At 47.3% G+C, this 16281-nt stretch overlaps 1 long non-coding RNA gene across 2 annotated transcripts; it reads left to right on the top strand.

Moving 5' to 3' along the window:
* Positions 1-3352: 3352 nt before the first annotated feature.
* Positions 3353-10249, top strand: LOC120237179. 2 transcript variants are annotated; one of them, XR_005529881.1, is made up of 4 exons: positions 3353-3630; positions 4591-4749; positions 5271-5433; positions 8549-10249. It is a non-coding gene; the product is annotated as an uncharacterized LOC120237179 (long non-coding RNA). The 2 variants fall into 2 exon arrangements; XR_005529882.1 differs by having other exon boundaries at positions 5280-5433.
* Positions 10250-16281: the final 6032 nt, after the last annotated feature.

The following is a 16281-nucleotide window of genomic DNA, read 5'->3' on the forward strand; positions in this document are numbered from 1 at the left end:
TTTCTATCAATGGACATGACCGCTTGGGCATTACCTGGTCTGACTGATTACAGTCCATGCCACCCTCCCAACAGCTCATTCAAATCTTTTACGGCGCAGAATATAACATCACTGTAGTTTTATTTTCCTCTAAGGAAATTCCCAATATGTAAGTCTCAGTATCAGAGGTAGTAAGAAAAGCCAACAGGGTAAGGCCGCAATGGAAATTTGACTCATCCCGAAACTTTACAAGTTGTAATATGCCACGAAAATGGTTAGTTGTCCCTAATGCTTGGCAAGCTTTCTTTAGATATCTTCTGATTGTGAAATACACCGCAAATACTCCACTGTTCTTTAAACGCCTTGGTTTGCTGGGACCAGTGGGCGCCTGAGATGGCACCTGTAGTTGGTGTTCACCACAGGTACACTTTTGTTACTGTCTTGTGTACCTCCATCTGCACGGGGAAGAAAGGGCCATGTGTGCTAATTAAGGATATCCGTTGTATTCTTTCACTTATTGAGTTAAGAGTGCAAAGCAAGTAATTCTATTGCTATTGCAGTAATTATATATATAGAAAGGCTGATGTCATATTTTAAAATAGGCATTGGAGTAAGTGGATAGAGATTTGATAAAATAAGAATGTGCTTACGGTGTGCTCTTGGTTTTGGGGATAGATTCCTGTGGCTCATCGCTTACATACAACACCCAGTGCTCATCCCAGCAAGTACCTTCCCCAACGTCCACCCATTTTCCCTCCCCTCCATCAACCACCAGTTTGTTCTCTGTATTTAAGAGTCTCTCATGGTTTGCCCCTCTGTCTGTTTGTAACTATTTCCCCCTACCCTTCCCCCATGGTCTTCTGTTAAGTTTCTGAAGATCCACATATGAGTGAAAACATATGATAAATGTCTTTCTCTGACTGACTTATTTCACTTAGCACAATACCCTCCAGCTCCATCCATGTTGTTGCAAATGGCTGGGTATCATTCCTTTTCATCGCCGAGTAGAATTTCATCGTATATATAAACCACATCTTTATCCGTTCATCAGTGTACGGATATTTGAGCTCTTTCCATAACTTGGTATTGTTGAAAGCAGTGCTATAAATAGCTAACTTGACAATAAATTGTATTTAGGAAAAAAATAAAGAATATGGGGGTTCTTTAGGGTAATGGAAATGTTCTAAAATTGACTATAGGTTGCACAACTCTGCATATACTGAAATCACTGAATATTACACTTCATGTGGGTGGATTGTATGGTGTGTGAACAATAAATCAGTAAAGCTGTCGTAAAATATTAAAAAGAGTAAGAATCTGCTTATTTTGCATGTAGATCCTCAAACTAATGAAATCAGCATATAATTGTCTGTAGGAGGCATCCCGTACCATTGAGAAGACGGATAGCAAGTTATCACCTGTTCAGAACTGGTTTTCCCCAATCTGTAGGTCTCCATTTTGGCCATATCCACTACGTCTGTCAATATTTGCCTACAGTTCCGTAGGAATATGTGGCTTGATACAAATTAAAGAGGGACACGGTTCATCATGGTGAGTACCATGTTACTGCCCACCTTTGCCTCAGGACACATGACATAGTTTATTTCACTCCTCTCCTAGTTTTATTGAAATGTAGTTGATGGGTAAAAGGGCGTATATTTATATGATCTTACTCACACGTGGAGTTGAAGAAAGAAAACAACTGAACAAAGGAAAAGAGAAACAAAAAGGCAGACTCTACTGTAGAGACCACACTGATGGTCACCAGAGGGGAGGTGGGGGGAGGAAGCAGGGGAGGGGGAATAAGGGCACACTTACCATGACGAGGACTGATGATGTATAGAACTGTTGAATCACGTCACTGTGCACCTGAAGCTAATATAACACTGCCTGTTAACTATGCTGGAATTAATTTTTTTAAGAAAGCAGGAGAAATGAAAACAAAAGTGTATATTTAAGGCATATAGCATGATGATTTCACATACGTGTACATTGTAAAATGATTACCATAGTCATTAGTTAATTAATGATTAATTAACTGAATAAGGTATCCATCACCTCACACGGTTACCTTACGTTTGCGTGTGTGTGGTAAGAACATTTAAAATTTACCCTCTTGTGGGCGCCTGGGTGGCTCAGTCGGTTGGGCCACTGACTTCGGCTCAGGTCATGATCTCACGGTTTGTGGGTTCGAGCCCCGCGTCGGGCTCTGTGCTGACTGCCAGCTCAGACCCTGGAGCCAGTCTTCGGATTCTGTGTCTCCCTCTCTCTCTGACCCTCCCCTGCTCATGCTGTCTCTCTCTCTCTCAAAAAAAAAAAAAAAACATTTAAAAAATTTTTTAAAAATGTACCCTCTTGGCAGATTTTAGTTTATACAAAACAGCATTATTAACCCCAGCCACCGTGCCATACACCAGATCTCCAGAATTCACTCATCTTATAGCTGAAAGTTTGTAGCTTTGAACAACATCCTCCCATTTCTCCACAGCCAGACCCTGATACCCACCACTCTGCTCTCTGCTTCTAGGAATTTCAAACTCCACATGTAAGTGGGAACCTATAATATCTGCCTTGCTGCATCTGGCTTATTTCACTCAGCACACCGTCCTCTGGGTTCATCCAGGTCATTCCAAATGGCAAAAGTTCCTTCTCTTTATATGGCGGAAGTAGAATTCCATTGCATGGAAATGCACATTTTCTGCAGCCCTCCGTCCATCAGTGGAAACTTGGCCTTCCCCCGTAGCCTTAGCTATTACGGATGATGCTGCAACGAACACGGGAATGTAGAGAACTCTTCAAGATAGTGGTTTCAGTTCCTCTGCATGTACATCAAGGATTGGGATTGCCTCACCCTATGGGAGTTCTGTTTTAATTTCTTGAGGAACTTCCGTAATGTTTTCCATAACCTCTGTACCAGTTTACATTTTCACCAGTAGTGGATTCCCTTTTCCCCACATTGTTTATTTATTTATTTATTTATTTATTTATTTATTTATTGAGAGAGAGAGAGAGAGAGAGACACTCCCAAGCAGGCTCCATGCTGTTAGCGTGGGCCCCACGTGTGGCTTAAACTCACGAACCACAAGATGGTGACCTGAGCTGAAATCAAGAGTCAGATACTTAATCGACTGAGCCCCCCAGGCTAATAGTCTAACCGGTGTCGTTTTGATTTGCATTTCCTTGATGATCAGGGGTGCTGAGGATTTTTCATTTACCTTATGACCATTTGTACTTTTTTATTTACCTCCTGACCATTTGTGTTCTTTGGAAAGAAATGTGTATTCCACTCCCTTAACTACTTTTTAATAGGGTTATTTAGTTAGTTAGTTAGTTAACTATAGCTCAGTAGCTTATAACTCGAAAAGTGTTCTTTATATGCTATGAAAATCAGTGCCTTCCTTCTCCAGCATATAACTTGCAAATATTTTCTCCCATTCTGTAGATGGTCTTTTCATTCATGCTTTTGTCCCCCAGAAGAAATGTTTCAGTTTGATGACGTCCCACGTGTTTAGTTTGGCTTTTGCTGCCTGGCCACTTGGTGTCCTGTGATGTGGTATTTTGAACACGGAGACTAAGCAACTCCCGGCCGTTCTGGAGCTCTGCCGGAGGACTCCAGGCTCCGCTCGACGGACAGCAGAGATGGTCGTGCAGGTAACCTTCTGACATTTGACTTTGGCCCAGGAGCGGTTTCCACGTGATCCCGGCTCCCTGCCCGTCACCCCTCATGGTCGCTAATGTAGGAACAGCTTATCTGAAAGGAATCAGGCCTTACCTGGAATTCGGAAATAGCCCTTAAATCCAGCCACTTTCTTCTCTTATATTTTTGTGAGACAAGGTTGTTGCAAGTGGGGTGACATAATCAGTCCCAGCTCATACGAATGCGAAGGGGCAGCTGCAAATGTAATGTTAACATATTCTAAAGAGAGGTTTCTCAACACTTTGGGGAAGACAGCCCCCATCAGTAAAGAGCTTTTGATCATAAATATCCAAAGACAGTAATTGTCTTTCTTTGTAAATCGTAGAGATGGAAATCTTCTAATATATCTTAAGCATTTAAAAAGATATACCAAGGGTCCCCTGGGTGGCTCAGTTGGCTGAACGTCCGACTTCAGCTGAGGTCGTGATCTCATGGTTCGTGGGTCTGAACCTTGCATAGGGCTCTGTGCTGACAGCTCAGAGCCTGGAGCCTGCTTCGGGTTCTGTGTCTCCCTCTCTCTGCCCCCTGCTCACACTCTGTTTCTCTCTCTCTCTCTCTCAAAAATAAACATTTAAAAAATTGGAAAGGATATACAGAAACATCAAATTAAAATACGAATCAGATAAGCATAAATGTGAAGGGAAGTTCACATCCATGAACATATATCTGTGCAGGCACATACCCCATTGGTGAGGCCCCAGAGCTAATAAGAGAGCCAAGGGCTTCAGTGAGGTGCTTAAGGGGAAAATGAAACAGCCTTTCCCTTCTTTATGACCCTCATCTGAGTGGGGATGTTTCTTCTACTACCCTAGTAAAGCCACACTGGATAAGAGCAACTTTTAAATATTCATTAGTATGATTCATTGTAATGTCTTTGCGTTTGAAATCACGAAGGATGAATTATTTTCTTCTAGGTAGAGCGCAGCTACAAGATGCTTGCCGTAATCACACAGGAAAGCAATGGATTTTGCACTGGGTGCATCAGTGAGATCCCGGACATATGATCGCCTGTAAATCTTCTCTGTGGAGAGAAGATGGGGACTAAGGCTTATTGATTACCTGCCGCGTGCCAGGTACGATGCTAGATGGCTTAAATATGTTCAAAGAGATAGGGCTGTGCAGCTTTTCCCTGAAATGTTTGGTACGTAGCACATGCTATTATGTGTGTGTCTCACGTAATTGCCAAAGCTATGCAGACGATTAGGCATCAGCATCCTTCCTGCGTACGAGGATGAGAGAAGTTTAGCGCCGTGGCCATGGTCACACCCAGCAGAAGGTGGGAGAGGCCTTCCCGATCCCACGACTACTTTCCCTGGGCTTTTGTCTTTGTTTTTTGTTTTTTGATATTTTCACTCCCGTCACTGTGATGGACCTTATCAGTTTTGTCACATCATCTGGACAAGATGATAGAGGCCATTCGTGTGGCCGCATCCGCAAAACGGGTCCCTTGAGTCCCTGGTGGGTCTGGGGGCACAACCACGAGGCAGGCACTATGATTACATCCAAGCGTCCAAAATACGCTTTAGAATAACTTACCCTCATGTTCCTGTTTGCGTTGTGGCCACCAATGTGCTTACGACGATTATGTTTCGAGACCCTCCAGGAGAAAGGATTTACGTGTGTTCTGTCGACGCAACCTGTATTAGTTCTCCGTCTACGCGCACTCTCACCCGTCAGGTGCAGGCACACATACCAGCTACCTGTTGTCTAGGCAGAGGACTCTCTGACCCGGCGTGTCAAAGTGCTGTGTACACCAGGTGAGAGTTCCCCCTTTTATCGTGTTTCCAAGGCCTTTTCTGTGTTATGAGAGAAACGTGAAAACCGTGATTGAACCGAATGAGCGTGTAACCTTCTGTGAAGTGGGTAGACCAGCTGAACAATCTCCTTTCGGTTGTTGTTTCCTTTTTTTTTTTTTTTTTTTTTACCCATGAAGAACAGAGCAAGGATAATATACGACTATGGACTCAACACCCGTGTCCCGAAGCCCTAGCCTACAGCGGGTCTGTACCTGGGGTGAGTTAGGTCAAACGAGGCAGGAGAACGGGGCCCTGATAAGACAGGAGGAGGAGCAGAGACCCCTCCCCGGCCCGGCGAGAAGGCGGTTGCTGCGACCCAGGCAGACAGCGGTGGCCCGGCACCGGGGCTGCACCCCGCCGGCACCTTGCTGCCGCACCTCCAGCCCCCGGAGCTGCGAGGAATGAGCGCCTGTTGTTTATAAAGCACCTCGTCTGTGGTATTTGGGGACTGCAGGCTGAGCTCACGAACACCCTTGTGCATAAAGCCCCCCGACATCTCCCACCCTACATCTGCTCGTGTTTATGCTTAGATATCCCAGCAGACCTCACTTAAAAGCATAAGTTCAAAGACAAAATAATTAAGAATTCAGCACGGCAACAGCGGAGCATGAACAAACCCCCCGGGCTGGGGGTCCCCTGTGATTTCACGGGCCTCCCTGCTGCAGACCCGACCCTGACTCTCAGCCGCTCGTGGGTGTCCACGGCGCAAACACGTGGCCTTGCCTAGTCTCATTCGTCCCCGCCGAGACGTGCTCCTGGCCGTGGTGGGTGTGCCGCACACGTCTGATGTCTACGATCCGTGGTCACATGTATCTGACTCTCAGCTCGGCTTTAAAGAGGTTCTCTGATTAAAAACGACTATTTTTAGTGGTTGTTTCATAATTCTCTATTTATTGAGAAAGTCACCAGAGAATCACAGACGTATAGAGCTGGAAGGAATTTTCTTTCTGACGGTTTTGGAGCTTGCTTTTGTTTTCTATTTTTTTGAGAGCAGCAGAGATGATCCTTCAAGGGACAGTTTAAAGGGGGCAGCTTGTGAGGTGTCACAAAACCCCGCCCCCCCTGCCCCCACCTCCCCAGAGCTCTCCTTCCCTGAAACATAATTTACAAACCAAAGATCTGGTCCCAAGTGCTTATCTAAAATCTTTATTTATTTGTTGCACTCTTAGGGATCTTCAAAAATGACAGAATTCCAAATTAAAATGAACAAAACAGAGGCATTCATCTTAGGGTTTTAAAAAATGCCAGGTTACATCGCCATGTTTGCACACGGATACTAGTCTGCTCCCTTCTCAAGAACGGGGGAAGACAGCTGAGGAGCGGACGTGCCCCTCGGCCCCAGGACTCTCATGTCAGGCTCTGCCTGAGCTCTCCCGCCGTGGGCAGCGCGGGTTCACTACATCCCAAGGGGACCTGGCCGCTGTCCCGCTTTGCCCCAGGCCTGTACCTGCCCCCCGTGCCCCCCTTTGGTGGTTGTTTCAGTTGTGTTACTACAGCGCCCCTGTCACTGGCAACCCTCGCCTGTTAAAGGAGATCAGATCAGGTTTCGAATATTCATGACCCAGCAAACTCCTCAGATCACGGCCAGAGAGTCCTGTTGTCTCTAATGTATTCTACTGTAGTGTGGTACCCTAGCGCTTTTTAACTTGATGGCCCCACTCATGCCGCAGCGGGGGGGGGGGGGGGGGGGCATTTCCTGGGCGCGGAGCAGTCTAATCAGTGTCAGGGGAATTGCAAAGGTGAGTAAGACATGGCCATTACCTTCCATCAGGGCGCGAGGTCGCAGGGGATCCCTCACAAATGGAGCAAGAGTGTCTTCCAATTACGGCTTCCGATGGTCATCTCATTAACAAAAAACTAATTTTCTTTTAATAGCCCAATTAAAAAAATTTTTGTGGGGATTTAAATATTATGTACAGGGCTTTACAAAGTATTATTTTAAGCCTCAAAATGTAGTAAGTTCAACATATGCTTTCTGCAGTTTTTTCCCCATTTTAACATTTTTAGGAAAAAGGAAAAAGCCTTTAGGAAAAAGGCTTTTCAAATGCTATTAGAGTAAAGTTGAGTCAAAAATCAAAAACAGTTTTCAATGAATTTTATCAGTAAGTAAAATTAGGTCACAAAAAAATAAAAGAAAATAAGATTATCATCTGGACAGTTGATGAGAAAAGAGAAACTAACAGAAGATTATAGAAACCGCGGTGAAGGTTTTGAAAACTTAGCGTAAAAGTCTTACCAGGAGACAGAAAATATAGAACTATGCTTGTTTTACCAAAAAAAAAAAAAAAAGAAAGAAAGAAAGAAAGAAAGAAAGAAAGAAAGAAAAGAAATCCTCCTCCCTCCACCTCCTCACTCTCTATTCTTCTTAGAATTCATATGTTAAGTTTACACGGTTCCCCTTTCAGTATCTTTATTTACAACACTGTCACTGTTTCCATAGTTATGCAGAATGTCTGTTTCCATAGCAACACCCTTGGTTTCCTAAACAAATAGTATCGCAGTGTTAATCTTGTTTCAGTGTTATTGTACTATGTTATTAGATACAAAATTCAAAAAATAATTTAAGCAGGGTTTGGAACTAGGTGGGTTGGCTTTATTGCTCCGTGCTTTCGATATTAAATTTCAATTTCGTATTAAAATGCACATCCATTTGAAAAATAGTGGGAATTTTGCATAGCAAACATGATACCAATTTTATTCACTAGTTATAAAACACCCTAATTTAATAAGAGGATGTTCCGATGCAAGAGCACATACGGGGAGAGGTTTACCATCTTTGGATCAACGTGCCGGTGTTTCACTTGGCCTGGAAGATTTAGCTTCCCGAAAGCTCTGAAGTCATTTATAACCTACCCACGGCAATATTTCCCTTTGCCACTTTTGCATTTTAAGTAATGTCTCTGCGTTTTGCCTTTTATTTTGTGGCCCCAGAGGAACAGCTGTGAAATAGACTTCAAGGGAATTTTATTACTCCCTTTTTCTCCGGTTCAAAAAGAGAGAGAGAGAGAGAGAAATTAGTAGTTTTTGTGCTTTGGTCTTTAACTTTGCTTACCGTTACTCTTCATTTCTTCTCTAGGGAGCAAATTGTTTGGACTCTTTCTGAAATGGGACTCAGCCCAGCACCGCACACACAGTTTTATTAGGGAGCACTGAGGAAGAAGATTGCCAGTGTGTGCGACGGAGACGGCCAGGGTGGGGGGGTTACTTTTATTTAACAGAAGTAAGAGGTGCTCTGGCCCAGGCCCCCGGCACTGCCATTTCCGGTCAGATGTTTGGAAGAGGCCTGCTGGGCTGTGCAGGTCTGCGTCTCCGTGCACTCCCTGCACTCGGTCCCATTCAACCAGGAGCCTCAGACGTCTGCCTCTCACTTTCCCTTTGAGCACGCCTTCCTTTAAGAACCTACTTGAAGGACTTCCTCTTCCCGACGTTGGCATGAGAAGGAATTGATAAGGGGAGAGCGGATCATAATCTGCAAATGGGAGTTAGTCTGCTTTGCTTTGAGGACTCGGTGATGAACCAGAGCTGGGGTCAGGACCTGGTCCTGGGGCGCCAGGCTGAGCATCTCACTCAGCTCCGTGTCTTCTGGCTGCGTGCCGTGCCGTGTGGTCCCCGTCACTCGGCTTCTCTGCACCCTGCCTTCCTCACCTATGAAATCCGGAAAACACCACCCAGTCTGCAGCCTCGTGGGAGATTAGAGACACAGCAGAGAAACACATAGGAACCCCTGCTAAGTGGGAGCCCTTGTCACGTGATTTCCCCTTCTTTTTTATTTGCTAATTTGAAGTTTGGGGTCAGAGGCCGTCTGGTTGTCTGTAATGCCACAGGGAGAGGTCCAGGTGACCCAGCACTGGCCACAGGCTCTCTCCCTGCCTCCGTCCTGTCTCCAGACTCCCCAGAGCACGTAGCTTTAGGTCTTCAGCTCAGAGCAGGTAAACTTTCAGCCTTCCCAGAGCTGCATCATCAGGGTGGGGGTGGGGAGGTCCCCTCGATGAGCGCCAGACTCGTAGTATGGAATGTCCCAGAGAAGAGGTCCTTCCTGACCTCCACCCCTGCAGCGAATCTACCCCGGTGTCCCTCAGCCTCCAGGGACAGCAGTCATCTGGGGAGCTTGCTGAAATGCAGACTTTGGGTAAGAGGATCTGGGTGGGGCGTCCACGTGGCTGACAAGCTGTCAGGTGACACGCAGCCTGCTGGTCCAGGGGACTCGTTGTGAATGAGAAAGTTCTAAACTCCCCACATCAGAGATTTTCTCAAATTTGTTAAGACCCCTGTTAGGGGCCAGTTCCTGTAACATTGGGCCCTCAAACGACTTTGGCTTGGGCCCTTTTGGAGTTCTTTTTCTGGGACAGGATCCAAACCATCCATTTTCATTGACCTCGGCTTCATTGTAAGATGGAGAGGCTGGAAACTCCTGGGTCGTTTTCAGGGATGGAACGCGGCACACTTCCTTCCTTCCGAAGTGGGACAGATCAGGGAAGATGCACACTTGCATCAGTACCAATTGTCATCAGCCGAATTCTATTCAGTGGATTTGAATCTTCTATGAGCTTAAGGATCCGCATGATTCAGTTGTATTAAGAAAAATGCATAACATCTATCAGAACTGATTGTCAGAAATAGTTTAACACCCTGATCGGAAAATCAGGGATTTGTTTATGAGTGAGTTCAGAAGCTTGCTGTCTTATGTAATCATCAAAAATTACAATGGGGCGCCTGGATGGCTCAGTCGATTAAGCGTCCAACTTCTGATCAGGTCATGATCTCACTGCGAGCTTGAGCCCCGCGTCAGGCTCTGTGCTGACGGCTCTGAGCCTGGAGCTGCTTCAGTTTCTGTGTCTCCCTCTCTCTCTGTCCCTCCCCTGTTCACGCCCTGTCTCTCTCAAAAAATAATTAAAAAACATTTAAAAAATACAATATAACTAATGTTTCAGAATTGTCTGAGAAAGCGTGTTCTCATTTCTTTCTGTTACGCTGAAGTTCAGCAAGTTAAGTTTTCTTAGATAATGTTGTGTTTGGTTTCTGTTCTCTTCTCCTTCAGAGCCCTGCTGGCATCTTATTTGTTGTACGTTAATGGCAATATTTCTTGAAAATGAACCTTTTCATGGTATTTTGCTCTTCTCTGAGATTATATTTTAAAGGAAATTGTATCTGAAAGGTCTAAAAAAAACCCACCAGGGCTTTCTAGGGGATTTTATCACTTGTGTTTTCCTTGCTCATGATCTCATTGTCAAGGACTGTATACGCTTCTAAGAAGCAGTGGATTGTGGTTTCTAACAAATGGATGCAAACAGAATTATTTTCATTTTTATTCATCTGCCAAATATATTCACTCAACTGGCATTGACCTCATAGTAAATCATGACGAATCTATTTGGCCTTCTCAAAAATAAGAATACAATTGTAACTAAATCAATTCCCTTCGGGAAAGAAGGCAGCCAGTTTTCTCACAGTGGCTGGCTTGCCCTGGCAAACACTCCAATTGTCAATGAAAAAAGTCACATCAACATATAAAAACTGTGGATGAAGACAGTATCATACTCACACAGTGAGGGGCGGAAGGGCTCATGAAAATTAAGCACTTACTACCCGCCACATACCAAATGTTCAATAAGCATTACTTATCGCCACTATTCCTAACTCATCTCATTATTTAATCTCGTCTCCTTGTTTAGAACCAGGAGAGCTGTGGCAGTCCACGCTGTCCCCGGCTCTTTATGCGTATGTTATGAATGTATGTATGTGTACATGATTTGTTTTCTATGAAGGAGGACCCTTTCGTAGATGATGATTTCTGATAGTTGTGGAAAACCTGACACATTTCAGAGGAAGGAACTAAGGCAAATATTCTCTGAAAGTCTACAATTACTGTAAGTTGAACATCCAATCCAAACTGATTACTTTGGGTTGTCTGCTCATAGACTGTCATGTGGAAGATCGTGATTTAGAAAGAAACTTTTTCAAATGAAAGAGTAGCGTATCTCAATGGAGAAAATATTAATCTACGCCCCTAACACACACACATGCACGCACGCACGCACACGCACGTGCAAATGTATATACTTCGAGGAGGAAGGCATGTCCGCTTTTCCTCTACGTGCAGTGATTAAAAATTAATCTTATCCAGCTGGGTGACTGCTTCTGCTATAAGATACTGACATGAAAGTACTGCTTTTGCAGAACAGAGAGGGAGGAAAACAGTGCACCGTTGGAGGCAAAGTCAGTCTCCCATTCCAAAGCACCAGAATCAAGCATCCCGTCCAATGAATGGTTTCCACTTCCGGGGGCCATTAAGTCATTCTCTTAGGATTGTTCTGGGTAATCACGAGGGGGTGTGCACAAGGAAATTCTCCATTACTTCATGGGGCTTTTCCGTAGTTTCTTTATGCAAGGTGATGCTCACAGTATTGTCCTTGCATAAAGAGGCATCATGATAGACACCAGGTTTGCTAAAAATGCACGGCGGTAGTGGAGGGAGAGCCTCGGGGGACCCAGTGGAAGGAATAGCGGCTGGAAGCTCCCAGGAAAATGATTAAGGACAGTAACTCAGCTGTCCGGTGCCTGGGTTCACATCCGGGCTCAACCCTTCACGTATAACTTAGAGAAAATTCCCTAGCTTCTCTGTGCCTCAGATTATTTACTCATCTTTGCAATCAGGATGTAATGGTACCCATTCCAAAAGGCTATTGTAGGAATGAGCATTACAGAGTACACAAAGTGATTTGAGCAGTGCCTTATGCACAGTAATCAACACGTTAGTAATTATTGGAAAGTGAATCATATTTGCTATAACTGCCATTAAGTCCATTAGTCATACTTCAGCTCAGGTCATGATCTCAAGGCTTGTGAGTTCAAGTCCCAAGTCAGGCTCTGGGCTGTCAGCTCAGAGCCTGGAGCCTGCTTCGGATTCTGTGTCTCCCTCTCTCTCTGCCCTTTCCCTGCTCATACCCTGTCTCTCTCCATCTCTCAAAAATGAATAAATATTAAAGAAAAAAAATTAAAACGAAAGACCATTAGCCATATACAACAGTTTTATGACCTGCTTCCTATTTTGCCAAAGCTGATTATAAACTTATTACAGTTTGGTCGTGTAATGTTGGCAAACATTTAGCCAGCCTGAAGCTTCTAAGTCACGTGAAGATCTCAAATTCTAGAAAGAACTCAGTAATCAGCCAGATACTGTTCGTTCAGAAAGGTTGTGAAGGTCAGGAGTGTTAAGATAAAGTCCAGATGGCTTGGACATTCAACAATTCTTAAACTCTGGGTTTAACTATATCAACAGAATTACAATAGTAACTAATTAACCAACAGTTTTAGCCAAGTTGGCCACCATAAATACCACAGACAGAACAGCTTCAACAACACACTGATTTTCTCACAGTCCTGGAGGCTGAAGTCCAAGACCAGGGCACGGGCCGATTCGGAGTCCGGTGAGGGCCCGTTGCCTGCTTCTCAGATGGCGTCTTCTGGCCTTTCTCCCGCGAGTGCTTGGAAAGGGGTAGCGTGAGCACGGGTCTACTCTCCTCTTCTCACAAGGCCACGAATCCCGTTGGAAGAGGGCCCTGCCCATGCCCCTCATTGAACTTGGCTTCCGTCAAGACCCCATCTCCAAATGCCAGCATAGGGCAGGGTAGGGCTTCACCAAACCAGTTTTGGGGAGACACAAACATTCAGTCCCTGGAGCCAGCCCAGAGGTGTGTTTCTTGTGTGGACATCTTGTAAATCTAGAATAACATGAGGGCGTTTCTGTCCAATGCACCTTCTCAGGATGCACCTTCCCATCCGTGGCCCCGTGGCACCCCCACCCCGGCTTTCTCCCTGTCTGTGGTCCTGCTATGTGGCAGGCGGAGCCTTTTGGCTCTCTGTGGCTTTTGTCTGTTCTTCTGTCTGAGAACTTTTAACACTTAATTTTTTAAAAATTTTTGTTTATTTTAGAGAGAGAAGACAGAGCATGAGTGGGGGAGGGGCAGAGAGGGGGCGGGGGAGACACAGAATCTGAAGCAGCTCCAGGCTCTAAGCTGTCAGCACAGAGCTTGATGCGGGGCTCGAACCCACGAACCATGAGATCATGACCTGAGCCGAAGTCGGATGCCTACCTGAGCCCCCCAGGCACCGTGTTTCTCAGTTTTGAGGGCCCCACTCTTCCCCTTCCTCCTGGAGAGGGACCCCCACTCTTCGAGCAGCTGCATGTGAGTTTGGTGTCAGCCTCTGTCTAAGGTTCCCACCGTGTGCTTGAGGTCCTTAGGCCGAGAAGTGCCAAGCTGTGGGGACACTAATCCCATGCGGTTTGGACGCCAAAGGAAGCTGACTAGGAGGCAGAAGTGCCTAGTAGGGGTGAGTGAGGCAGGCGGGCAGGGGGGAGGTGAACCCTAATGCTGTTGGGGCAGAGGGCTCAGCGCATCCCCCAGGCTGCTGGGCAACCGGCGTGCTGCCTCAGAGCCGTTCCCAGACAGACTCAGGGCGCACAAACTCGTGGCCTGCATGGGCCACACACTGGGCCCCGGTCACTCCCGGGGACTGGCTGTAACCTGGGGCCCGTGGACTCCCACCAGCACAGAGCCATCCCCAGGGGCTCAGCTGTGAACCCTCAGCAGGAACCTCCCTGCGCAGGGCGGGCGGGGGGGCGGGGGGTGGTACCCAGTGGCAGCTGGGCTGTGCAGCCGGCACCCGCTCACGGGAACTCGGTCAGATCTGCACACTGTGCGGTGGACTTCAGTGGTCGGCCAGGTTTGTGGCCCTGCACTTTGCAAAGCTGTTGATTATGGACGATCTTCGGGAAACATTTTGTGCATGAATCATGAGAAGTGGGGCCCGCTTCTCAAACAATGGCTTTTCTGTAGAGGAAGAGAAGTTCTCAGGGTCACTGTGAAGGACCCACTCCGAGGGAGAGAGCACTCCCGGTGTGCGGACAGACAGCGGACAGCGAGCATTTACCGTGAAGAGCTGCTAACTACAGGGAAGGTGGCTGACGGCCCAAGTGAGAGAGAAAAGTAACTGAGGTCCCGGTCAGGACCAGTCCCATCCCCGGGGCCGAAGGAATGAGGCGAAGGGCCCAGGGCGTGGGGGGCTCCTGGGGCCAGGACGCAGGTCTCTGCAAGGGCAGTGAGCGCAGCGGGCGTCACGCAGTCAGGATGTCTGGGCACTAGAAGACGGCGGGCGGCCACAGCTGCTCGGGAGGAGGCAGCGTCCCTGCAGTCACAGCGGCTGAGGCGTCAGGCCCAGGAGGCCCGGAGGTGCTCACACACAGCAAGGACGGGGGCCGGGCCTCCTTCCCCAAGTCCCCGCTCCAGCTGGCGCCTCTCCGCCAGGCGGGCCCAGCATAGCGAGCCGGGGGCCCGGGGAGCAGAGCCGAGAGGCAAGGTGACGGCCCACCTGGTTGTGAATGTTTCCCCGGGAGCCAAGTCAGCAGACGCCCTGCCTCGCCCTCCCTGAACGAAAATCATAAGGACCAGTCACCGGGCACGCTTTGAATCCCGCGGCTCCTTTCGGACAAAATGACTGATGGTGTGTTAGATGTCCCTGATGTTAAGTAAGAAATAGGATAGTCTTTTCACACGAAAGGCAGTTTATTAACACTGTTTTGACGGAGGGGTGTAGCCTTGGTCTATGGGTTAGAGAGATTGACGAGGGGTTTAACTTTGAGGATGCAAGGGATGGTTTTAGATGTATTTTTTTCAATTCACAGTAAGTTCTTGATGATATTTTAAGTTTACTTATTTATTTATTTTGAGAGAGAGAACACAAGTGAGAGTGAGGGAGGGACAGAGAGAGAGAGAGAATCCAAAGCATTGTCGGCGCTGAGCCCAGCCCGGGGCTTGAACTCACAAACCCATAAGATCATGACCTCAGCTGAAATCAAGAGTTGGACACTTAACCTGCTGAGCCACCCATGCGCCCCCCTGTTAAACATTTGATTTTTTAAAATGTTGGCCTTGCAAAGAAATCTCTGATATTCTTTAATAAAAATTGGTGAAGTTTTGAAATGTGGTTCTAAATATGCTTGCAAATCAGATAAAGACAGTGACGGGCGGGGGAGGGGGAGGGAATTCCAAATAATTGGGGTCGGGAAGGAGCAGAGAAGGAAGGAGCCAGAAACAAAACATGCGACGAGGGAGAGCGGAAGGAAGCTAAGAGCAGCGCCCTAGGATGGGTCCAGTGGCCCCCAGTGCCCGGGACATGGGACATGGTTGATGGCGGTCGGTGAGGGTGTAGCAGGTGGGAGCCCGGAGCAGACGCTGGGGGAGGGAGAAGGCGGTGAGGCCGTGATGGACCTGGTTCTAACTTAATGGGAGGGAGGAAGACGACAAAAGGAGCCGAGGAGGTTGGAGTCATGAGCCCAAACCCGGAGAGGTACAGTCTCAGTGGGGGACGCCATGCAGATGCTGTTTAGGGGGCAGACTGAGGGGCTCTAGTTCAAGAGTTGTAAATGCAGACCAACAGAGGCACAGAGCGAGTTCATGAGTGAACAAACCCCCTCCCTTTTCTGCCATCGGGGCACTGGCTTTCTGGCGCATCTCATGGGCACCTCGCTCGATTCCCTGGAGGGCGTGGGAGTGGGAGCAGCCAGGCTGCCATCCAGGGTCAGAAGTAAGTGACTCGCTTCCGCCGGGGCCGGGCCCGGGGCAGCTCAGTGACACCTCACCCGGACCCGTGCCCGCAGGACGGGAGCCCAGAGGGCACGCTGAGACTGTCCAGCCCCTTCCTCTCTTTTCTTCTCGGCCCCTGCCCGGCCCCCGCTGACCTGAGTCAAGGTGTTCGAGCCACCCGCAGGGACTGACTCCTTTTCGGCTCAGGAGGACCCTTGGGATGGTC

Source organism: Hyaena hyaena, unplaced genomic scaffold (assembly GCF_003009895.1).
Source record: "Hyaena hyaena isolate Hyena2069 unplaced genomic scaffold, ASM300989v1 scaffold_174, whole genome shotgun sequence".
NCBI lineage: Eukaryota > Metazoa > Chordata > Mammalia > Carnivora > Hyaenidae > Hyaena > Hyaena hyaena.